Source organism: Acanthochromis polyacanthus, chromosome 21, assembly GCF_021347895.1.
Source record: "Acanthochromis polyacanthus isolate Apoly-LR-REF ecotype Palm Island chromosome 21, KAUST_Apoly_ChrSc, whole genome shotgun sequence".
Lineage (NCBI taxonomy): Eukaryota > Metazoa > Chordata > Actinopteri > Pomacentridae > Acanthochromis > Acanthochromis polyacanthus.
Genome location: NC_067133.1, coordinates 8273156 through 8297841, shown reverse-complemented (window position 1 = coordinate 8297841; position 24686 = coordinate 8273156). Strand labels below are relative to the sequence as shown.

The 24686-nt window shown below is 38.1% G+C and overlaps 1 pseudogene; it reads right to left on the bottom strand.

Annotated features, from left to right (window-relative positions):
• Window positions 1-1720: 1720 nt before the first annotated feature.
• LOC110955104 (calpain-15-like) lies at window positions 1721-23710 on the bottom strand (annotated as a pseudogene).
• Window positions 23711-24686: the final 976 nt, after the last annotated feature.

Sequence of the window (24686 nt, the reverse complement as noted above, 5' to 3'; positions counted from 1 at the left end):
ATCATGTGCAATTTCAAAGAAAATTTTCTGTAAACATTTGTATTTATATTTTCTCTATAAGGAGAAAGTACCTATTTATATGTGTGCACTGTATGTATTGTGTACTGCTCTTCTTTGTACTGTTTCTGCTGCTGTAGCACTGCAATTTTCCTGCTGCGGGATCAATAAAGGTTTAATCTATCTATCTATATTATGTCTAATTTGTTTTTTAAATTACCTTTGTTTTCATTTTTATTTTCAATTAAAATTATTTCTCTTTTTTTATTTCTTCCAAAATGTGAATAAATATCTGATAACAAAAACAGAGCAGCAGCTGCAACGCTCCAGAGCATGGCTGGGAATCATCAGGTTTTTATGGTTTCTTAAGAATCAAAATAATTACATAATGGTTATTAGAAGATCTATGATTACATATCAAACAAAAGTCTATTAATTGGGAATTCGGCATATTTAATTTGTCAAAATTCAATTTAAAAAGGCTTTAAAATAGATTTATCTCAATAGCGGGTTCACATGAACTGCTACAGGAATCTGAAGGCTTCAGAACTTTCCTAAAAATGTTTTTAACATTTCAGTTGAAAAGTAATTAATTGGTGTTTGTCAGTGCATCAAATAATGCATAGCAAAAATTAACTGTTAATATCTAATTTGGCCTATTTAATTTTAAATATGTAAACAAATATTGGCTAAAAAACTGAACGATCTCCAGCTCAAAGCTCATCAACACAGACAAGTAAACGGTGAATAATATTTTCAGGTTTTAAGCTCTTTTGTGAATTCAATATGAAGTCAGACATTTCATTTTCAAATGTAATTTATTTTCCCTTTGCTGCTCCTTGACATTCTTTATTTTGCGTATATACACATGTATATATATATATATATTAATATATATAAACTTTATTATAAAGTAGCTACTGAATGGACACAGATTACAGTAAAAGTCAAACCTGAATGTTAAAAAATGTAAATATAACACATTAAATCACAACTAAACACACACTGTTCTATTTCAACCCTGCAAATACAGCAGATAAGCTAAAGATCTAAAAGAGCAAGACTTTTTATTCATTACTGAAGCATCATAACAGCTTTCAAACATTTGCATAGTTTGTATGTTCTATTATTGTGATGCTAGTTTGGGTTCAAGAGAAAAAAAACTTTTTTTGTTTTTGTTTTTCTGCGTTTAAAAACCATGAAAATAAAACAGAATCCAGCATAGTTTATAAAGTTGATAAAGTGCTAACGCTGCCACACAGCTGGTCTCCATGGAAACTCTAACACACTTTATTTATTGTTCCAGACGGTTTTAGCTTCTACTCTTCTACCAACAGTGCAAATAAGACGTTTGGACCTGAAAACCACCCTGTGACGTGAGAGATAAAGTGCATCATGTGTTTTCTAACATTTTCTAAAAACGTGGACGAATGTGCAGCTTCTGGATCATCTGGAGACAAAACTGCTCCGAAGACAGAAATAAATAATCCCGATTGTCGTCTTAAAGCAGAAGCTCCCACTTTAACAGCATTTAAAAATATTTTTTATTGAAAGCAAAACATTTTTTTAATAACTGATGGTAATTATTTCTTCATTGATCTTATTTGATTTACTGCTTTATTATTTTTCATTTACTTATTTGTATTTGTACCTTATCCTTTTGGTTATTCTAATTATAATATTTTAATTTCTAAAATATAAAATATACATATTTTCTCTCAACAACACTCTTTTCGTTATTTGTTTTAATTTTTAATTAATAATTGCTTCCAGAATTCATTTATTGGAATGTTGTCTTTAATTTTAAATGTATTTCTTTTTGTTCATATAGTTATTTTTATTAGTTTTATTTTTTTAAATTAACAATTGCTTCTCAAATTAATTTATTGGATTTTCTTCTTTCACTTTAGCTGTTTTTATACATTTTTATTTTCTTTTTTTATTGGCTGGCAGTTTAGGAGGTTCAAAATGAAATCTTTTTTTTTTTAAACAGCAGCGACTAAAAGCTTTAGTCTGCCGCATGTTTTATCTGAACTTTATATTTTTGTACTTATTTTGTGTTTTTATTGTTGTTGGTTCCCTTTCACTGTTTTGCATTTTTAAGCTGATTTGTTGGATGTTGTTTAGGATGTTGGCAGTTAAAGTTCTGTGAGAGAATAAAGTAAATCTTAAATTCTAATCTTCCGTCACAGTTTAGATGATTTAAGTTTAATCTGCCTTTAAAACAATCAGCAGAAATGAGTTAAAATTATTATTTTTTAATTACTTTAACTTTCTATGAACAATAAAATCGACAGAAAACACTCAGTTTCCATGATGGCAACTCTAAAAGTCAATAATATTAAAACGTCTGTGTACAAAACATTAAAAATACTAAATGATAAATGTACTTCTTATTGTATGTTAGTTGTTGACAGATTAAACATATTTGGCTCCACAGTTTTACTTGAACACAGTAAAATGTAAGTTGTTGCTTTGAAAGAAGTCAGAAGTGTCATTGTCGTGAACTTTAGCTGATTTACATGGTATCAGTTCTTTGAAACTTAAAACCTGTTCAAGCTTTTAATGAAGTCTGCTGTGTAAACATTTAATTAAAATCGTGTTTTTCTAGCAAATTTACAGTTTTTGCCATGAAATTACACCATTTTACTGGATTTAAATCTGTTAAAAATATAATTTCACAGATATTTGCCGCTATGTTCTCTTTTTTTCCTCATTTTGTTAGTGTATTTGTGGCAGCCATGCTGCTCTTTTACAGAATTTAGTTTGTATTCCGCTACTTTTAAAGGAAAGTTTATTGAATTTCTACAACTACATTTAATCTTTGTGTGGGGATTCTGCCTGAAAGAGCTGCAGGTTGTTTCCGTTTAAATCGATCAGTGAGATTATTTTATTTCTGCCGTCGAGCAGCTTGAAGGAATCACTAAATATTCGTTCTTTCTGCAGAAACCGTCCAGAACCTATGAGAAATATTCCTGTTGTCCACAAACCAGCAGCTCTAACTGGGACCGGTCCATTCAAGAAGCTGCCTGGAGGAAACAGACCAGTTCATCTGCTGGTTCTGGTCTAGTTCTGTTTCTGGTCTATTTCTGGTCTAGTTCTGGTACTGGTCTGGTTCTGGCCTCCAGTCGGGGTCATAGTGGTCTGGGCTGGTGCAGTCCTGCCGTCTCAGGGCTCAGACTCGGGCTGTGCGTCGCCTTCGATGGACTCCAGTTTCCCAGCGACGCCTGAACAGCTTTCCTGTGGGCGAGGCGGTGAGTGATGGAGAACCCGGCGTTTCCCTCCAGCTGAGATAAAACCACCAACACCTGTCTGAGGGAGAAGAAGGTTTATTCAATAACAGTGAATATAATAATAAAAAAAATAATATAAATCAACATTAGCCGCTAACTGAGGCTAACGGGGCGGATGGAGGGAGTCCAACATAAACCAGAGATCATGGAGCGGTTATTAGTCATTTCTGAAAACAACTGAGTGTCTGAAAGCTTTTTCTAGCAAAAAACTTGAAAAGTCTCGCTTGTTTTTTTAAAATAAAAGTCTGATTTCTGGTGTGTGAAGTCTGATGTTCTGTCTCAGTCTGGTTTAGACTCTAAATGAAGAACTAAAGTTTCTATTTTCTGGTGGAGGTGTGAGGTGAACCTGTGCAGAGGAGGGATGCTGTCGATGGTCTTCAGGCTGCTGCGAGTCGACACCACGTTGAAACTGTCGCTGCAGTCGCAGGAAACGTGCAGGTGATGTCGAGGATGTCGGTTCTCCACCATGACGATAAGCCCCGCCCACCCATGGGTCAGGTAGTAACAGGTCATCCCTCCCGACCCTGAAAGCAGCAGGACAAACCGAAGCGTACAGGTAAACAAAGAGCGCCGAGATGTCTGAGGGTGAAATATTATCAAGAAAATGTACCTAAAGGGACCAAAGTAGAAGAACTTCATGCAGAGTGTTTTATTATTCATCAAATTATTGTTCATTTCTGCTGTTTTGTAACAAATTCATTGCTGTTTTTTGAGCAAAACGCTGAATTCTGTGGATTTTTTACTGGTTTCTTTGTTTTCCTTAACAGTAAACTCAACATCTTTCAGTTTTTTTGCCTGAATGAGAGGCAAAACAAAACTTCTACGCTTGATTTTCAAGGAAAAAAACATTTTATACACTTTAAACCTTTTTTAAAATCTCCTTTTCATGGAATTTTTGCCAAATGAAAAAGCTTTTAGGAGAAGAACTGCGAGGCCAACATGCATGTGTGTGACATCATTTGATGTTTTGTTGCATTAATATCCAGGATTTTGATGTTTTGTTGCATTAATATCCAGGATTTTGATGTTTCGTTGCTTTAATATCGAGATTTCTGGTGTTCTCTGGTGTTGATCGCTCAGCGTCACCTCGTGTCGCTCTCCTTTGGTTTCGGCCAGCTCGATGATGCCGTCAGCGATGGTTGTGTGACCGCCGTCACCTGCTCCACCATCACCAGTCTGGAGCTGTAAACCGCCAACATGTGACCAGACGCCTCCGACCTGCTGCTGACCGCTGGAGAAACACAGCTGATGTCTGTTATTACAGTCAGGACAGAGATGTGCAGAAAAATACATTAAAAAAATACATTTAAAATACACATGGATGCTGTTTGAGAAGCTGGAAAATCTTGTTTAGTGTTTTTGCGCTTAAATCTATTATGCTTTTGAGGATTTTGTGCCATTTAATGAGTCATTTTAACAACGTATTTGTTATTTTGATCACATTTCAGTTGTACATTGTGTTAATTATAATCTTGTCTTTGTCTAGCTACATTTCGCTCGGAAAGACTTCATTTTTTTTGGCTTTTGGTCTGTCCAGAGCAAGTTTTCAGCAAAGTTTTTGACTTCTCTTCACTTGGATAACTAATTTACATTCACCTGCCCAGGTACGTTAAATATAGCTGTCTGTAAAATATTTCTACATCAGGTTATGTATATTGTGACAGCACAAAAACTCATGATTCAAAAGGTGTGAACAACAGCAGCACCTGTAGTTTCTTACATTTTTCCGTTGTGCTGCACATAATTTCAACATAAAACTCTTTTTAGGGAAACAAAAATGTAGAAGTCAAGGGAATGAAAAAAGAAAAATCTGCCAAAATCTTACAAATACTTTAATCTTTACACATGTATTTGCACTGTTTTGGTGCACTGACAAAATGTATGACAATGTGCAGGAGTCTTTTGGAAATTTTCATTCAAAAATTAAACGTTTACATGAACAAGTTTCCGTGAAAAATAAAAAATTCTGCGTTTCTCGTAACAACCATGAATCCATTAGTGGCTCAGCTATGAGCAGCATGACAATAATTCAGAATGGTTGCTTAATCTTACCGTTGCCCTCAGAGACAGAACTGTGCCAGTGGTTGAAGGCGCAGCACATCACGGCGTATTCCCCCGGCTCCAGCATCACGTCGCAGCCCACGAACCTCCGGACCGAACGGCGGCTGTGAGCAAGCAGGCGGCCCAGAGTCAGAGTACCGGAGCTGTCGTAGGCGACCCGGAACAGCAGAACACAGAGATCCAGGAGGTGGCTGTCGGCCGTGTCCCAGCGCCTGGACCAGAACCAGAGATTATTTTTTACTTTAGTGTCTTAAAATGCAGGATCTTCATGTTTTGGTGCATTTATATTCAGGTTTTTGATGCTTTAGTGAGTCAATATCCATGTTTTTCATGTTTTGGTGTGTTAATATTCAAATTTTTAACATTTTGGTGTGTTCATATCAAGATTATTTCTCAGTTTAGTGTATTAATATCCAGGTTTTTGATGTTTTAATGAGTTAATGTTCAGATTTTTGACATTTTTGTGTGTTGAAATATAGATTATTTTTCACTTTAGAGTCTTAACATCCAGGTTTATGATGTTTTTACGTCTTAACATCAAGGTTTACAATGCTTTGGTGCATTCATATCCAGGTTTTTCATGTTCTGATTTAATATCCAGATTTTTGACATTTTGGTGTGTTAATATCAAGTTTATTTTTCATTTTAGCGTCTTAATATCCTGGTTTTAGATGTTTTAGTGAGTTAATATCAAGATTATTTTTCAGTTTAATGTCTTAAAATCCAGGTTTTTCAAGCTTTAGTGTATTAACATTCAGATTTTTGACATTTTGATGCGTTAACATCGAGATTATTTTTCACTTTAGTGTCTTAATATGCAGGATTTTGCTAATTTAAATCCAACATTTAATTTTTTCAAATGTCTTAATATCCGGGGATTTTTATGTTTCAGTGAGTTAATATCAGGTTTTCAAGTTTTGGTGTGTTAATATCAAGATTATTTTTTACTTTCGTGCTGTAATATCCAGGATTTTGATGTTTTAGTGAGTTAATATCCAAGTTTTTGATGTTTTGGTGTGTTAATATTCAAATTTTTAACATTTTGGTGTGTTCATATCAAGATTATTTTTCACTTTAGTGTCTTCATATCCAGGTTTATGATATTTTGGTGAGTTAATATCCAACAATCTAAAGCTTGACTCAGTACTGAAGGAAATTCAGGTTCATCCTATTTTACTTCCCGCTGTTCTTGTCTCAGCTGATTCGTTTGTTCTTAAAGCATAAATACTCTAATCAATATTCTAATTATTTTACTAACTTTACCTTTAATTACTTCATCCAGGTTTCTTATCTATGATCCCTCATCTTTGATTTTCTTACTCGGCCACATTGTAGATGAGTCCTGAACATCTCACAGTGCAAACAAAGGTGCACTGAGTCTATTCTGATTGTACCTGCTGCCCTGCTGGAATAAAGCCAGCTCCACAGCCGTCCTCTCCAGCACCGTGATGGACACCACCGACACCGGAACATCAGCTCCTCGAGGGAAAACACCGGGAACCCGAACCTCCTGCCAGTCTGAGTGAATCTTACAGATATCCACCGAATCAAAGTATCTGCAGGGACGAACATAAGCTCATTTGAAAGTTTAAAAAAAAAAAGTCAACATGAACAGCGTTTCTTCAAGTGTCCACAGGTGTTGTCAATACTGGAAAAAAAACATTTAATTTCCACAAATTATAGAGACATCATTGAATGTTCCCAGCCACATTTATTTTTGTCAAGTTTTTTTTGTCATTTTAGAAAGTTGTAAGTTAACTAGAAAGGTTTTGGTCATTTCAGAAAGATTTCAATCATTTTAGAAAACCTTTGAATAATTTTTGACAAGTTTTAAGTCAAGGTGTGACTGCCTGACGAGCTTTGCTGATCCGGTCGGTTTTATTTTCCTCTCAGTCTCTCTGTGAACGCTGCCTGCAGTTCAACCAAAAACTCAGAGGATAATCTAGATAATACATGTAGATTAAAGCAATTTTGATTAAATATCTTAGGTTTTAAGCCTAAATTTGAACAATTTTCTAGATGGAACAGCACATTACACGTGTTTTCTTTCAGAGCGTGTTCAATAGATGAAAATGTAATAATTCTTTGTTTTTACAGTTTCTGGCTGATAAATGGTTTCATTTTGGTAAGCCTTTGTTAAAGCACAAGATGCCCTTAATGAAACCATTATTTCACAGTCCCAAATACTACCCATTGTTTTCCACCTTTTCTAAAACTCTGTTCTTTTCTTTAAAATCTGAAAAATAACTTTTTAGGAGCGCAGGCTCCAGCGATAAAATACATGTTCACTCTTTGATATTTCAATGAAATTAAACTTTTTTCTGTATGTCTTGTTTCAGGTTTGCCTGAGTTGAACTTTGTGTTCAGACTTTGAATAAAAAAACAAGCTCACACAGCCTTTAGAGGCCAGAACAGTGCAGTAGTTTGTGTCTCCCTGAAGTACCTGATGAAATCCCAGAAGTCCATCCAGAACAGGCCGTCCTCGGCTCGCTGGGCACACAGCTCCTTCTTCAGGTGTGGAGACCAGTTGGGGCCAGTCGTCGGACCAGGCTCGGTCCAGGAGAACCGACCCCCACGGGTTTCCTCAGCTGCAGCAGTCTGGAACATGCAGCAGGTGATCAAAACATGAAAAATATGTCACTCTTTATTCAGATCGGGAGTGTCAAACATGCGGCCTGTGGGACAAAACCAGCTCCAGAAGGTCCATCAGGTCCATTTGGACGACTTCATAAAGTGTAAAAATTACAGAGAAGACATTAAGTGCAAACTGTAAATGTGTAAAAATAAAAAAATAAAATAAAAAAGAGTTTCCAGACAATGACAAGCTGTTTTGATCATGAAGCAAAATATTATTTTGCTCATTGTTCTTTTGTCATTTTGTGTCTTGTGTTTGTGTTTTTTTGTCTGACTTTTGTTTGATTTTGTCATTTTGTGTTTTACTTTATTCATTGTTTTCTGTCGTTTTTGCCGTTTTGATTTTTTTTGTCTCACCCACATTGTCTATTTTTGTTGCTTTGTGGCTTTTTGTCATTTTCTCTCTTTCTTGCTTAGTTTCATGTCATTTGTCTCGTTTTTGTATTATTTGTCTTGTGTTAGTTAATGTTAAAATACTACACCATTCAGTTCCAGACACTTGTGGACTATAAGTTTTGGAACCTTGTCGATATTGATAAACTGAGGAATAATGTTGTTGAAACTGAATTTGTTTTTCTTAACAAATTTAAGTTTGTTCATAATGCTTTGTAAAAAGATAGTTAATTGAATATGAATATTTTTAGAACATACTTGTTTGCACTAAAACAAAGGAAAACTGTAGTTTGTGGTGATTATAAGTTATTATACTGTGGACTTTAATGGTCCCGACCACTGGAAAGCAAATTGTTGTGAATGTGGCCCCTGAACTAAGACGAGTTTGACCACTCCTCACTTAGAAGATAGCGCTTCCTCTGTATGTGGTTGTAACATTCGTCTCTATGCTTGATGACACCATGTTGTACTATAGAGGAGATTTTGTACTTGTTTCTTATTTTTGTTCCCACATCTGAATTTCTTACACGGCTACACAGAAATGAGTCACTTTAAGCCACTTCATCATCAGTTTTCACTCATCTGACCAACAGCACCAGACATATGTTGCTCACCTGTGGTCCGTCCACATCCCGAACATCGAGAACCGAGTACGCATGTCGAGGACGTAAACCCAAGACTCATACTCGCTGTCATCCACCTTCATGTTCCCTCCTCCACACGACGCCCCCATCAGGAAGCTGGCAGCAGCATAAGACACAACTAGGGTAACCCTTTAAGCTTCAGTCAATTCAGCCGTTTTCAGTACAAAAAAATCGCTAATATTCTATTTTTAAATAAAAAAAATTACGAAAAATACGGGGAATATTGGACGCGCATCGGGAGGTGCATTTCCTGAAAACGACCGATTCGGGGATTTTATACCGACTTCAGGACATGTTTTGGACAAAATAGTTTACTGGCTTGTGTCATCTGATGTAAAAGGTTGGATTATGGCCGTTTTTTGTGGAATCTTTTTTTTTGTGTGTAATAATAAACCCGGAAATGTGAGTCGCGCTGTGTGCTTTGAAGCCGTGTATAGAGAACGGATGGATGAATATTTGTTTTTGTCGGACAAATGTGTTTTTCTCACCCGCTGTGGTAATCGCATCTGAAAGTGGTTTATACCGGCGGATTCATGAGAATCTAAGCTTTCCATCGGTGTATAGTGTTTGTATAATCGCGTTTGCACCCGTCGGACATTCTTGAAATTCCTATGCAAATTAGTAGGTGTACCGCCGGCGGTACACTGAAGCTTAAAGGGTTAACCCTAGATATAAGTTCTTTTGGTTCTACAAACGTTCTGGAAAAAATCTGCAAAGTTCTTCTGATATTTAATTGGATGCTTTCTTTTAGTACCCGGAATGTTCTTCTTAAAAGAAGGATAGCTAAAGACGTTCTCAAAATGTTTGCGGATAATAATATTAGAGAATATGCCTTAATGTTCTCAAAACTGAATACTGCAGTGAGAAGTTCTACCTCTGTTAGAGAACATTGTGGAACACTGTCAGAATGTTTTATAGATGCAAACATTCTTAGAACACCTCAGGCAGAATGTTCCACCTTTAACTTTTGAGCGTCTTTTTAAGAGCGTTCTGTCATCTAAGGTCTTAATAACATCTGGAGAACATTTTTTGAATGTTTTATTGAGAAAATCCTTCCTTTGTTATTGTGGAAAGGTCTTATATGTGAACGTTCTATAACGTGCTCCTTCAACAAAAACTCAAAATACCATTAATATATCACATTACAACAAAGTTCTAAAATGTTATGCTTACAAAAATCTACCATCATATGAGGCCGTAAAAAACATCTTGAAAATGTTGTTTGAGAACATTTTTCATTTGTCACTATAGAGCATTGTTTGAACATTGAATAGAAGAATATTCCATAACATGTTTCCTCAGCAACAAAGCAAAATGTTTTATCTTTAATATCACATTACAGGAACGTCTTATGAACAACTTTCTCTCATCTGAGGTCCTGATATCTTCAAAACAATATCTGTTGTCACAGAACATCAGGAGAATGTTTTATGATGTGTTCCTCAACTAACATTACCTTTAAAGAACATTATTGGAAATAAAAATATCCTAAAATGTTATTGAAACATTTGATGAAAGTATTTTCTTTAATAATGACTAGTTTTAGGTGATGTTGTGGAACGTTCCCTCCTCACCCGGCCTCTTTGGAGCTCAGCATCTTGGCCCAGATGAGGTCGGTGTCGATGGGTTCTTCTTTGGGGTTGGTGGTGCTGATCTGCAAGGCCAGAGACTCGCAGGGGGCCCCGGTCAGCGTGGACAGACCCTCGATGGCCCGACCCGCCTGCAGGGCGAAGTAGGAACCGTGGAGCTTCGCTAGAGCTTTTCAATCAGAGCCACCCAGAGCTGCTTCCTCTGGGCCTGCAGGAGGAGGATCAGGAGGTTTAACATGGAGGAGTTATCTCCTGCAGCGTTTAAATCACATCTGCTGATGAGGAGCAGCGACACAATAAAGCAGAACTAAGAGAACTGTAAAGACTACATGTAGAATATCATCTGCACGATACATTTATCTGCTGTATTTCCCCTTCACGTGTTGTGGAAAAAAACTCACAAGATAAAGATCAGTATCTTGTTCAAGTTATGCTTGCAGGAAGAAGAAGCTTTCACAAGTTAACTCTGAGGCCGGAAACTGTTTGAAGAAATACGATCTGAAAAGCTCATAAACACAGTGTGAGAATTGAATAATATAATTGGATTTCGTTGAAAAATGAGAGTAGCTGACTGCTTAGAGGACCATTAACAAGGACGCTCTGTTCTAAAAGTGAAAACGGAGATTTCAGTGTTTTTTCCATGCTGAACAGCCTCTGAAGTTAAATTCACTCTGTCTGAAGCAAAAAAGTGTTTCTGTCTTTAGATTTTTTAGGAAACTCAGAGAAATAGCTCAGTTTGGAGAAGAGGGTTTCAGATATAAGTAGAAATTGACATATAAAACTCATAATTCCAAAAAAGCACTTAAGCATTCAAAAAAGTCACAGATAAAACTGAGATAGAAACAAAAATGAATCTAATGGTTACTTTAATGTGAAACAAGATGCTCATTAACCCAAACTAACTAATTAAGTGAATTGTGTGTAATGAACAACCTCAATACTTCAACATGTCAACCTGAATACTGGTTACTTCACTGGAAATGTAAAATTTAAAGAGTCTAATCATTTTTATTTTACGAAAACCTAATATACAGGCCCTTAGAAATTTCTAATATACAAGATATGAAGAAAATTGTGCATTGTGCCAGCAAATAACTGAAGCTGTTTATCCATACTGTTAGTTAATAGTTTCAACTGTTTTACCATATTGTTAGCCAGTACTGTCAACCATTTAGCCATACTGGTAGCTAACAGTTTCAGTTGTTTGTCTGTTAGCTAAAGGTTTCAACTGTTTGTCTCTTTAGTTAGCTAAAATGTATTCAGTTTACAAATATTTTTATTGAACAATTGAAACTGCCAATCTTACTGTTAGCAAATCATCTCAGCTGTTTAGCCATACTGTTAGCTAACAGATTAAACGGTTAATCCACGCTGTTAGGAAACATTTTAACATTTTTATCATTACTATTAGCGAATAACTTCAACTGTTTATCCATACTGTTAGCTGTACAGTTTAAATGGCTAATCCACGCTGCTAGTTAACAATTTTAACTTTTAAATTATTAGCGAATAACTGCAACTATTTCCAGTAGGGGCAAGACCGATTTGTGGCACTGGCAGCTAGCAGTGACACTTTTTGTGGCACCGCCGCGGTTAATGCCACTGTGCAGCCACAAAAATTGTCACTGCTCGCTGCCAGTGCCACAAATCGGACCTGCTGTCTCTCACTATTTGTCCATACTGTTAGCTAACAGTTTCAGTTGTGTTATACAATCACCATCTTTTAGATTACAGAATTCACACACAGATTTCTATTCTGAACTCAGGGAGTGCAGCGCTAATCTGGACATGTACCCCTGGTGTACCTGTTCTCCAGATGCTCCTTTTCTCCAGGTACACCTGTTCTGCAGGTGTACCTGTTCTAAAGCAGTCTGTTTATTTACCTGAGAGAACAGCAGGTGTCCGTTCTCGTCGCAGGGCAGCATGTCGTCCACCAGAACCGTCGTCCAGGAACCATCTTTGCAGAGTCGGACCTGATAGGCTCCTTCAGCACACAGCGACCGGGTCACCATCACCTTCTCCACCAGCTCGGGCCGCTCAGCCAGAACCGCCAGGGCGCTGAGGAACCTGTTCTCCAGAGGATCAGCGGGTTTTAGTGGAGAACCTGAGCAGGCGCCATGTTTGGCTTGAATCAGCATGAATGAAAAGACATGGTGTGGAGCCACTTTTTACAAAATGATCTGAAGCACTGGGAGTTGGATGATTTTACTTTCAGCAAAGTAACAGCATTATAGAACTCTTACTGTTGGGACATGATTGGGGTGGTTTCATTTATTGTACCAGCTCAATGAAATATTGGCCATAAATGCAAAAAACTTAGTTTAAATACTTTTTTTTTCTCGTAAAATGCCTCCGACTGTCATCAGGCTCCACATTTTTAACCTTCCTGTTGTCCTAATTTACGGGCACCAAAAAGTACTGTTTCCTTGTCTGAAAAAATCCAAAAATTCAGCAAAACATTCCCCAAATTTCTGAAAATTTTCAAAAAAATTTGTGAAAATCTTCTAAAAAAAATTCTTGCAAAATTTGCTCACTCTGGACTGCTGGAACTGAGTGTATTTGTACTATGTGGACTGTACGCATTAATTTTTTTTATATTTTATGTGAAGATACCTTTGCACTGGCAGTTTTTGCATTTATGTTTGGAATTTTAAATGTGAAAAATTGAATAAAACTATATTTAAAAAAATCTTCCAATATTTAAAGCATTTAGAAGTAAAACTTCTAATATTTTATGTAAGAACATTCACAAAAAATTTACCAAAATCCAGCGAATTTCACTGGATTTTGGTGGATTTTTTGTGTGAATGTTCTTAAAGAAACATTTTGAATATTTCTTTTTTTCTACCAAAAAAAGTTCAAAGATTTTCCAAAACTGTTGAAAATATGGACATCAAGAATTTCACTGTGAATATATAACGGGTCATTCTTGACCTGCAGGATAACACGAGGGATAAAGGTCCTATTGGTGACAATTTTGGGAAAAAAATCTGCCTCTTTGTCCGAAACATAAAGTAGACAGAAATATTGGCATTTTTTTAACCAAATTTGCACCATCATATAACTGGTTTGCGTTATTCTATCAAAGCAGAGTTGCACCGTTAAAGATTATTTGTGCATATCAATGGAAGATTTCAGGACTCCAGCTACATTATTATTCAGGTTTCGGCTTCAAACATTGATCCATAGATTCGAGCAAAGAAAACGATGCAAAAATGGACATGACTCCACCTTCCTGTATGCTCACCAGCAGTTACCCAGAAGCCCCTGCAGGATGTCGGACGGTCGCAGCGTCCTGAACACTGACCACTTCACTCCTCGGTCCCTGAAGTTCGCGCAGCTGATTTCTTGGGGTCGAAGCCACTTCCTGACCCGATGCTGGACGCTGTCGTCCAACGGGAAACCGACCGACTTCGGACCTGGAGGGAAACTGTCGTCCACAAACGTCACTGAGTTCTGGGAGAGAAAACACAGAATCAGATGCCAGGAATTAGAAAAAAAAACATCAAGCATAATGAGTTTGATTGTTGGTTTGACTGTTAATGAAGCTGCTGATCTTCTAATTTCCACCTCAACACCTTCACAATAAAAGCCTGCTTAATTATCAGCAGTGATAAGCAGCAGTGCAAGCTTTTTTTTCTTCAAATAATTACTATTCTGTGATATTAAGATGGTTTTCTTGGGTTGTCCTAAACCCAATCTTTTGTCTGAAAGAGCTTGAAATGGACGTCATGCGAGAATCTATTGAATATGAAGGCTCTGAGCTGAAATAAGCTGATAAAGTTGGGGTTTTTTTTTCATCAGAGTCGTCCTCCCAGGCTGCTTTATGTTCCACCTGCAGGTTATTATAGTTCTATTGCTCCCTGCAGGCAAGACTCAGGGCTGAATAATCCTAGGATATAAAAAAAAGACGCCTTCATTCTGCACAGAAAAGCTCAGAGTGAAGTGAACATTAACACTCTGAACTTTCCGCAGCGGTTTCTTTTTACTCCTGTCTAATTTTTCTTCACTGTGGTTAATTTTTGAATCTAAAGTGCTCCAGCTCTACGGAAACAGAACAACATGAAAAAGGAGAGAGAGCTCAGAAATGTCTTCTGTGCAGAATGAACAGGAAAAAAGTTATAAACAAAGGAATGTTCACCTTCTTTAACTTCTTTTACATTTTCTATGGCTGCAGTTCAGCCACTAAAAAAAAATCACTTAATTTTTGTCACAAATTTTAAAGGAATTAGTCAGAAAAAGTAATTTTGGTAAAATATCACAATATTAAGATGAAATTTAGAGAAGTTTTCCAACAGATAAGTAGCTTACAGACTGTCAGAAAGTTAATTCAGCAGTTCTTTTGGTTTTCACAGTGTCTGGCAGATAAATAGTGGAATTTTGCTGATCAAGTCTGAACTTATCATACAACAGCTCATTCAGATGTCAAAATTTTACTATTTACATTTTAAATTCGTTTTTAGATTTGTCTTTTTCGTGTAAACACTGCCTGCAGTTCAACCCAAAAAAAAAGTCATGAAATTTTTGTCACATTTCTGTTGGTTGCAGCTGAGTCACTACTGGTTTCACAGTTCTGTCAAAGAGTGCAGAATTTTCTGTTTTTATCGAATATGGTCAGTGCAAACAGAACATTTTTGGCTTTTTAAAAAAAAATGAGGCATGGATGTGTATATATATATATATATATATATATATATATATATATATATATATGTGTGTGTGTGTGTGTGTGTGTGTGTGTGTGTGTGTGTGTGTGTGTGTGTGTGTATGTATGTATATATATATATATATATATATATATATATATATATGAAACCTTTAAGTACAAATTTTGTAAAGTTTCCCAACAGAACAGTATGTCACAGATACTCAAAGACATTTCTCTCTGTTTTTGGCTCTTATTGAAGGTGCCATTTTGGAGACTTTTAAAAGATAATGTACCCCTAAAACCTGCCAGTTGTTTTTTTTTTTTTTGGGTGAAAGAAAAAAAAATACAACTGTTAAGAAAAATAGATTTTGATGTTAAAGTCTCTGACCTCTCTGCAGAAGCTGACGATGTTCTCCCACAGCTCTTTAGCTTCTCCTTCGTCGCTCTGTCGCAGCGCCTCCACCAGCCGACTCTCCTTCCTCCTCGGTGAGGCCGCCGGTCTCAGCTGCTGAGGCGTGTGACAGGCCAGGCAGTGCTGGGCTTTGACCTGGTTGATGAGGGTGCAGGCCGGACACGACCACTCCTCTGTCCTCACCGCCGGAAACAGCAGCGAGGCGTCGGCGGCAGGAGACAGTGGAGACATCTCCTCCTTCAGGATGCTGAGCCTCCTGCTGGTCAGCAGCTCCGGCTGACTGGACGGATTGGAAACGGCGAGAGTGGAAGGAGACGGACTGATGCTGAGAGGCTGGCTGAGGTCTGGAGGAGGAACTTCTCTACGACTGCAGGGAACCGGGTTGTTGTGGGCCGGAGGTCCACTGAGCGCTGAGGAGGCTGAGGTCGGATACGAAGCCTCCTCAGGTAAACACTCTCCTCGGGTGGAGATGGACAGCGACAGAGCTGCAGGTTCTGGCTGAGTGGATCCAGGTCTGTCGCTGGCTTCGGGGCCCCTGAGGGCCTCGGCCGGGATTTGAGGCAGCGACAGCTTTCGAGGTCCGCCACAGGCCGAACAAGACATGGAGGTGGGAGTGTTCTGGAGCGTGCACCTCAGACAGTCCCAGGACAGGCTGGTTCTGTCTCTCGGCCTCCTGCAGGGCTCCGAGGACGAGGCCCTCAGGGGCCCCGAGCAGCTGCTGGAGCGCTGAGGTCTGAGCTGGGCTTCAGGAGGTCCAGTGTAGCCGCATAGCGAACAGGCCGAGCTGCGGGGGGAGTTGGCCAACGTGCAGCGAGGACAGGACCAGCCGGCGTCCTCCCTGCCGGGCCACATCCAGCGGGCGTCGGGTGCTCGGCGAGGGGCCTCACAGATGGAACATCGGGGGGCGCCAGCGGCGTTCAGGAAGGTACAGCAGCCACAGGCCCACTGGGTCCTCTGGAAGGGCATCGAACCCGACGAGAAACTGCAGAGAAAGCAGAATCAAACCTAATGCTGACTGTTTTATAACATCCAGAGCAGAACGCCGTCAGGAGGCACCGACGAGTCCAAAACCTAAAACCAGTATGGAACCAGTCTAAAATCATTATAAACAAGTGCTAAACTAAGTCCAAGAACGATCTAAAGTCTAGTACAAAACCTAGTCTAAAACCAAGTCCAAGACCTGTCTAACACCAGAGTAAAATTTGTTCAACCTCAAGTCCAAAACCAGTATAAATCCAGTCCAAATTAATTTCAAACTTTAAGTCCAAGACCAGTTCAAAACCAGTCCAAGGAACCAAGTCAAAAAATTTTGTCCAAACCACATCTCCATCATGGACTCCAAAACCAGAAAGTCCAAAGTCCTGTTCTCAGCATTGTGGCGATGGTGACCAAGCTCAAAACCAGTTCAAACCGAAGATGTAAACCAGTCTAAAACCAGTACAAAACCTGTTTAAAACCAGCATAGCATCACTCTAAAACCAGTCCAAACCCTAGAAGGAAACCAGTCTAAAATTAATCTAAAATCAGCCTAAAACCAGTCTGAAACAGTCTAAAATCAGTCTGAAACCAGTCTACAGTAGAGTCCTGATCTGAACATCACTGAGTCTTTTCTTATCCTACTTTGGTCTGATTTTGTATCAACCATCTAATCAATAGAATGAAGTATTTTCCTGTTTTCATAGAACTAAACTGTAAATAATAATCTTCATATTGAACTCTTTAAAGGAACATGAAGAACCTTCAGAGTTCTCTTCCAGTCTGAGGAGCTTTTCTCTGATGCTTAAACAGAACAAACACAGATCTGAGTCTGCAGCTCACTTCTGATTCCTGTTTCTGTAAAATCCCCGGAGACGAAGAGGAGGCAGGAGCAGCCTGAGAATATGAAGAAGTCTAAATATAAACGGTGAATAACAGTTGTTGCAGGTTCCTAAACGCTGCTGACTGCAGGGAGAACATTAAAATGCATGAATATGGAAATGATAGAAGCAGCTGCAGCACACATTCCCGCTGTTCTGCTGAGTTAGTTTCTGGAGACAAAACACTGTTAAACACGTCGAGTTCGTGTTGCTGCAGCTCTCAGAGGTAAAACCGACTCAGATTATCAGACAGGAAGTTCTGGAGGGACGTCAGACTGAAATCTGTCCCACATTTTCCATCTGTGGAGGCCGAAGCTGCAGGATTCGCTGCAGCAAACTCCAACTGCTGCTGCAGAGAAAACACACATTTAAACCTGGAATTTAACTCGTCTGCAATTTGTTTACAACTGTACTGTAGACAAAATGAAATTAATGTTAAACTTAACCTGGAAATGTACTTTTAGACAGAAACATGAACCTCTCTGCTGTTTGTTTACATCTGAAAATGCAAATTAATAAATTATTAGTAGATTAAAAACTACAAAATGTGAAATTATTTGTTTAAAAAGCAAATTATGAGGCCTGGTTTGACCAGAATAATAATAATTGTTAGATTTACTTAATTTGAAAGCTGCACAGATTAGCATTTGTATATTTTATTTTGTCTTTTTGAAAATGTTTAGTCATTTTAAAAAGAAGTTTTATGTAATATTTGGCCATTTTGTCGAATATTTTATAGTTTTTTTAATCTTTTCTTTTCTAATGATTTATTACATTTTCATATTTATTGTTTGTCTTGCATTTTGTTGTTGCTTTTTAATATTTTATTTTGTCAAATAATACAGATTTTTTAAAATCATGTTTTATTGTTGTGTCTTATCTTCACAAATATTTTTTTAATTTTTGTAATATTTTTTCTTTTATTGTTTTGTTTTTTAATTAATAAGTTTGTTGTCTAATTTTTCTTTTATTATTTGTGATTTGTTTTATTTTTCTCTAAAAATATTTATTGTCTTTTCATAATGTTTTATTGTCTTTGTTACATAGTTTTTTTCCCATTTTTTTTTAGTTTAGTTTAATTTTATTTATTATTGTGCTTTGATGTTTTCGCATCTTTGCTGTTTTTTCATTTGTAATGTTTTTTTTAAATATTTATTGTTTTTAATGTTTTATTTCTTCTAATAATTCTTGATTTTTAAAATCAAGTTTTGTTGTGTTTTATCTTAGCAATATTTTATTTTTATATTTATTGTCCTTTCATAATGTTCTATTGTCTTCTTTAATATGAAAGGTTTTGTCTAATTTTTATTGTATTTGTTTTATTGTCTTTTTAAACATTTGCCTTTTTTAATGTTTTTTGTTGCTTTAAAAATGTCTTCTCTTTACCAATGACTTGGTTTTTAGGATTTACTGTCATATTCATGTTTTGTTGTCTTGTTTAATGTTTTTTTTCCATTTCTAATGTTTTATTTCTAAAAATCCTTTATTGATTTTTTATGTCTTTGTAATCTTTTCCTATTTTTTTAATATGAATAGTTTTTCTATGTTTTATAGTTTTTAATGTTTTATTGTCTTTTCTCTTTTGTTAGTGTCTTCGTAAATGTTTTGTTTTCATACATAATGTTTGTGTCTTTTTAAAATATGTCTTTTTTTGTGTTCTTTTTAAATCATTTTTCTACTCTTAGTTTTTTCTAATGTTTTATTGTCTGTAATGATGTTTTATGTTTCATTGTTGCTCTACACTTTCTGTGGTTTGAGTTTTTTTGTTTTTGTTGACCTGAGCTCCAGCTGGGTGATGCTGAAAGGATATAAAAGATAAAATATACATTTCAGTGAATTTATTTTGAACCGGTGGAACAGCAGCTCGACAAATAAACCTGAAATGTGGAGGATTCGGTTCAAAGGCAGCGACTGAATCACAGGATGAACTCTGTACTTTCATGTGTCTCCTGATGTCACATTTTCTTCTTTTCGATCCATGAAGGTATTTTGATCTGCCAGCTTCAAACGCTCAGCGGAGCTTCCTGCAGCTCTAAATTCCCTCTGGAAGCTCCACCGGACCGGTTCCTCCATCAGGGATTCCCCCGGAGCCTTCGGGTTTCCTGCCGGCGAGTAACCCGAGTCCCTGCGAAGGTCTCCAGCTGCCTCCATATTCTCAGTAAATCAGTCAGAGCGGCAGTAATAATTAATAAGGAAGGCTGAGGTTTGGTTCACATCGATCGATTCATGAAAAATTCACGAGCGAACAGTGGAGTCCGGAAAACCGTGGAACATAAGTCAGCTTTTAAACATTCAGACATCACATTAGCATTAACAAATGGACATAATCAGAGGGTTTGATGAGAAAAACTAACATCAGTGACAACGTCTGGTTCAACATTTTGATTTGTTCAGGACCTCTGAGCTAAAAAAAACAACTAAACAACCGTATGCGTGTTCTTTTACTGTCTGGTTGTTAGATTCTGTGTCTTTTCTTGCCCTAAATTAACTGATACTTTACCAAAACCACTCAAAACTCTGCAAATGTGAACTGAGCCTGGCTGAGTAAAACCCATAAACCTCAGAACACTTGTGTGACTTATTTCTGCAGCGGTGGACATGAAGCGTGTTGCATTACCTGGTTAAGAGTTGCATCACTGTGCATTCAGTGCCAAGCTTTATCAGAAAAAGAAATATTAAAACTATTATTTTTAGTTGCCTGTTTGACACACACAGATTCTGATGGTGTTTGCAAAATCCTCAAAGACTCTTTGAACCGTCTGGATAAAAACAATCATGTCTGCTGCCCTCAGGTAGTGAAAAAAAACTTCTCGCTTGTATTGGGTTCCATTTGTTTTATAATTTGGAATTTTTGCATATTTATTCCTTTTGCTATTTGGCATTTGTGTAAAACTTTGCCATAATTAGTGTCTACATTCTTAATGTTGGGTCATAAAGCACAAAAAACATGAAAATATGCTGTTTACGTTGCGCATTACCTTGGGGATAATCTGTTTAATAGACTCAGAGGAAAAAGTCCTAAACAGCTGGAAGCGACAAACTGAACCATAAATCAGTGTAATATGAAGAAAAGTGCTGTTAGATCCTGATCCATCCTGTCTTCATATTGGATTCCATTCAAAAATATAAGTATTTAACCCTCCTGTTGTTCTCATTTATGGTCAGCAAAAAATATTGCTCCTTCGTCTGAAAAATATCCAAAAATTCTGCAAAAAGAAATTTCCCAAATTTATAAAAAATTGCAAAATCCTCAGAAAGAAAATTCCAAAAGTTCCTTAAAAGTTTCCCTTACAATATCATTTTAAAAAATCCCAAATTTGACAAGAAATAAAAATTTAAAAAACAAAAAATAAAACTTGTAAATATTTTCAAAAAATTACTAAAAATCTTCCAAAAAGAAACCCTAAAAATATCTAAAGAGATTACATATATATGAGTAAAATTTCTAATATTTTTCTTCCTTTTTTTTAACGTTTCTTTTTGTCCACCAAAAAAATGTTCAAAAATTTACCAAAAATGATGAAAATGTGGAAGTTTTCACGATGAAAATATTTTTTCCCCACATTTTCAAACTTTAAAACGGGTCAATTTGACCCGCAGGACTACACAAGGGTTAATCAAGTTACCAAAGCTGCTACTACGAATATCTAAAATGTGGAAAAATCCTTCCCTAGATCATTTCACACAACTGGAAGTAATGCTGCTTCTTGGTGCCAGTCAGTAAATATGATGTTTTGTGTTGAAAATGATGCAGAAACTCGGTCTGACCTGGCAAAACTGCCATTTAGACTTTTAGAGAAGACAATCATTTGCTGAAAATAAGCTTAAATTGACAACTGACAAGCTAAAACCTCCTTAGATCCATCGTCACATACAGACTACAAAGCGTCCTCGATTAACAGAAAACTTATCTGCAAAGTAAAAGTTCAATTTTAATGTTCCCAGAAAACTTGTCACTTCTTTATATCAGTGTTTGTTTCCCTTTAATTAAACTGAATTAGGAGCTTTCATTGGTATGCTCTTTATGTCTTACACGTTCTTCTGTATGTTGTTTATGTGTTCTGTAGATCCGGCCTCCTACCTCCTCTCTCGGTGCCGGCCCGGTCGGGGCAGCTGCCGGGGCAGGAAGCTGCTCTGGCTGCTCCTTAAACAGCCCATGACGGGGGACGGAGGCAGGGCGGCGCCTCGGGGAGCCGCTTCACTCTCGGCTTCGTCTACAAGGGAGGAGGAGGAGCTTCCCATGATGCCGCTGGCTCAGGTGGACGGGCCCTGAGGAGGGGAGGCAGGAAAACAGTCTGTTGGTGTTAAGATGATTGACATGAGTGTTATTAGCAGGACACAGGCTGTGAGAGTAGCATCTACTGTGGAACAGATTCTATGTGAACTAATTCTTTGTGATTGTTTTGTCCCTTTGCGATTCTTTTCTCTTCAGACTGCATCAGGTTGTCCTCCAGGATTTCTCTAGACTTTGCTGCATTCATTTTACCCTTTACCTTTACAAGCCTTCCAGGACCTGCTGCTGAGAAACATCATGATGCTGCCACCACCATGCTTCACATCATGATGCTGCCACCACCATGCTTCTATTCATAATGCTGCCACCACCATGCTTCACATCATGCTGCTGCCACCACCATGCTTCTATTCATAATGCTGCCACCACCATGCTTCACATCATGATGCTGCCACCACCATGCTTCTATTCATAATGCTGCCACCACCATGCTTCACATCATGATGCTGCCACCACCATGCTTCACATCATGATGCTGCCACCACCATGCTTCTATTCATAATGCTGCCACCACCATGCTTCACAGTGGGGATGGTGTGTTTGTGATGTCCTCCAAACATACTGTAACATCTAATTTGATGATCTAAAAGCTCCATTCTGGTCTCCTCAGACCAAAGAACCTTCTTCCAGTTGACTTCAGAGTCTCCACATCTTCTGGTGAACCCTAGTCCAGATTTAATTTGAACTTTTTTCCAACAGTCTTTCTCTTTGTTTCCCATAAAGCTTTGACTGGTGAAGAACAGACAACAGTTGTTGTCTGAGTCTCTCCCATCTCAACTGCATTTTCTAGCAGGAAATGCTTCTGCCTTAACATACATTTAATGATACTAATATCAGACTTCAGTGTTTTTTGAAGCTGAAACTTTTTGTTGTAGTTCACTTTTAAATCTCATCTACACATTATTTGAAATTATAAAAATCCTTACAACATTCTTTGAACTCGAGCATAAAATTCTTTCTTCAAAACATGATTATAACTTGCAGCTAATGTTAGCCTCTGTGTGTACATAATAACAGATGATTGATCTTTTATCAGAACACAGACGCACAGGAGTGACGTTCTGGACGGAGCTGCTCTGAGGGATTTTTTAAGGTCACACTGCAGGACTTTACTGTAACTTTGGTGTGATTCAGATGCTGCAGATCTGCTGTGGTTGGGCTCCAGCTGCTTCCTGCTCCACAGTTTTGTCCTTGAACAAGGACTTTAAATCTGTCTGATAACATCGGCAGCTTCAGATGCTCATCAGGAGGAGACACCGACTGCAACACTCATGTTTTCTGCTCACTGCACACAAATCCACTGTTTTAATTCTTGATAAATCTGGTGTTAACCCAGAGTCTCCTTCTGCTGTGTTTCTCTCTAGCTGCCTAAAATCCCTCTAAAAGCATGAAAACACACAGTTAAATCAAGGGTCCAGACACAGTTTTGTTGCATGCAGGAGCCTCACTGCAGATGCTTCCCTGCTGATGCTGAAGTTCACGTCGACTTCAGGTGAGCTGGAGGAGCTGCAGTCCAGCAGCCGGACGCTGAGACGCTGCAACAGAGGACAGGAGGATGAAGCTGGACTCACCGACTGCAGGGAGGCTGTCTGCTGCTGCTGCTGCGACCAGGCGGATGATGCTGCTGCCTGCTGCATTCTTGGAGATGCGAGCGGTCGATGTGCACAGTCACCCCCCTTCTCCACACACAGCGGCATCAAGCTGCACAGGCACACAACAGCATCCTGTCAGCACATTCACAATAAAATACCTCTGAAGAAAATAAGAGATTTAACCAAAATAAATAGAAATGAATTAATAAAAGCAGATGGCAGAATAGAAAGTAAGAATCCATTAATTTATTCTAAATTAAAAAACACAACTGTAGGAACACAAAAATAGTAAAAAAAAAAAAAAAAAAAAAAGAAAAAAGAAAATGAACTGCAGGAACACACAATGACCACAAAGAGGCACTAAATCTTATTGTATCTCGTTGTTTTTAGTCTGACTGAGCTCTGTGACCACATCATGATGTTGCCACCACCATGCTTCACAGTGGGGAACAGCATCTAGTCTGATGGACAAAAAGCGCCATTCTGGTCTCCTCAGACCAAAAAACCTTCTTCCAGTTGACTTCAGAGTCTCCACGTCTTCTGGTGAACTTGAGTCCAGATTTAATTTGAACATTTATCCATCAGTCTTTCTCTGATGGATTGTACTTGTATATATTTATATACAATCCAGGCCAAACAATGGGAAGCCAGATCAAATCTGTGCAAAAAAAAATTTCATAGTTACATTGTTGAAAAAATTAAACATGATTATTAGCTATATGAAGAATCACTCATCAGAACAGATCTTTACTGTCACCGGCAGGCATCTGTACCTGTCAATCAGTGACCGGCAGATGAGACGTCACGAGGCGCTGCGGAGCCCCGAGCTGTGCTGACGCTGCTGTCGGTACCATAAGACCCGATCACACCGCCCGAACTTTGCTGGAGCGTTCCTTGAACGGTGAAAAAAATTCATCACCGCTTGTAACCGTTCACCACCGTTTAACAGAAGTTGGCCCCCGTTAAAGCAACGCCATATACGCTTGGCCACCGCTGATGTTTCTGGAGGGGCCCTCCTACAGCTCCGAAAGTTTTGAGCTGCACAAAATATTGCGAGCGGTGAGGGGGGGGCAATTTTCCGAACCGGCAAAGTTCACCTCGGCTCCACCAACCCCCAGTCAAAGTTTGGCACCGCTAGACGCACGTTCGTGGACGCTTGGGTCCGCTAGGCCAACGCAGAAATCTTGAACGCTGGACCACCGCTGCTTCGCCAGCGTTGCCCGGGCGGCGATTAAACGTTGCACAAACTTCGGTGGAGCGGTTGTAAGCGTTT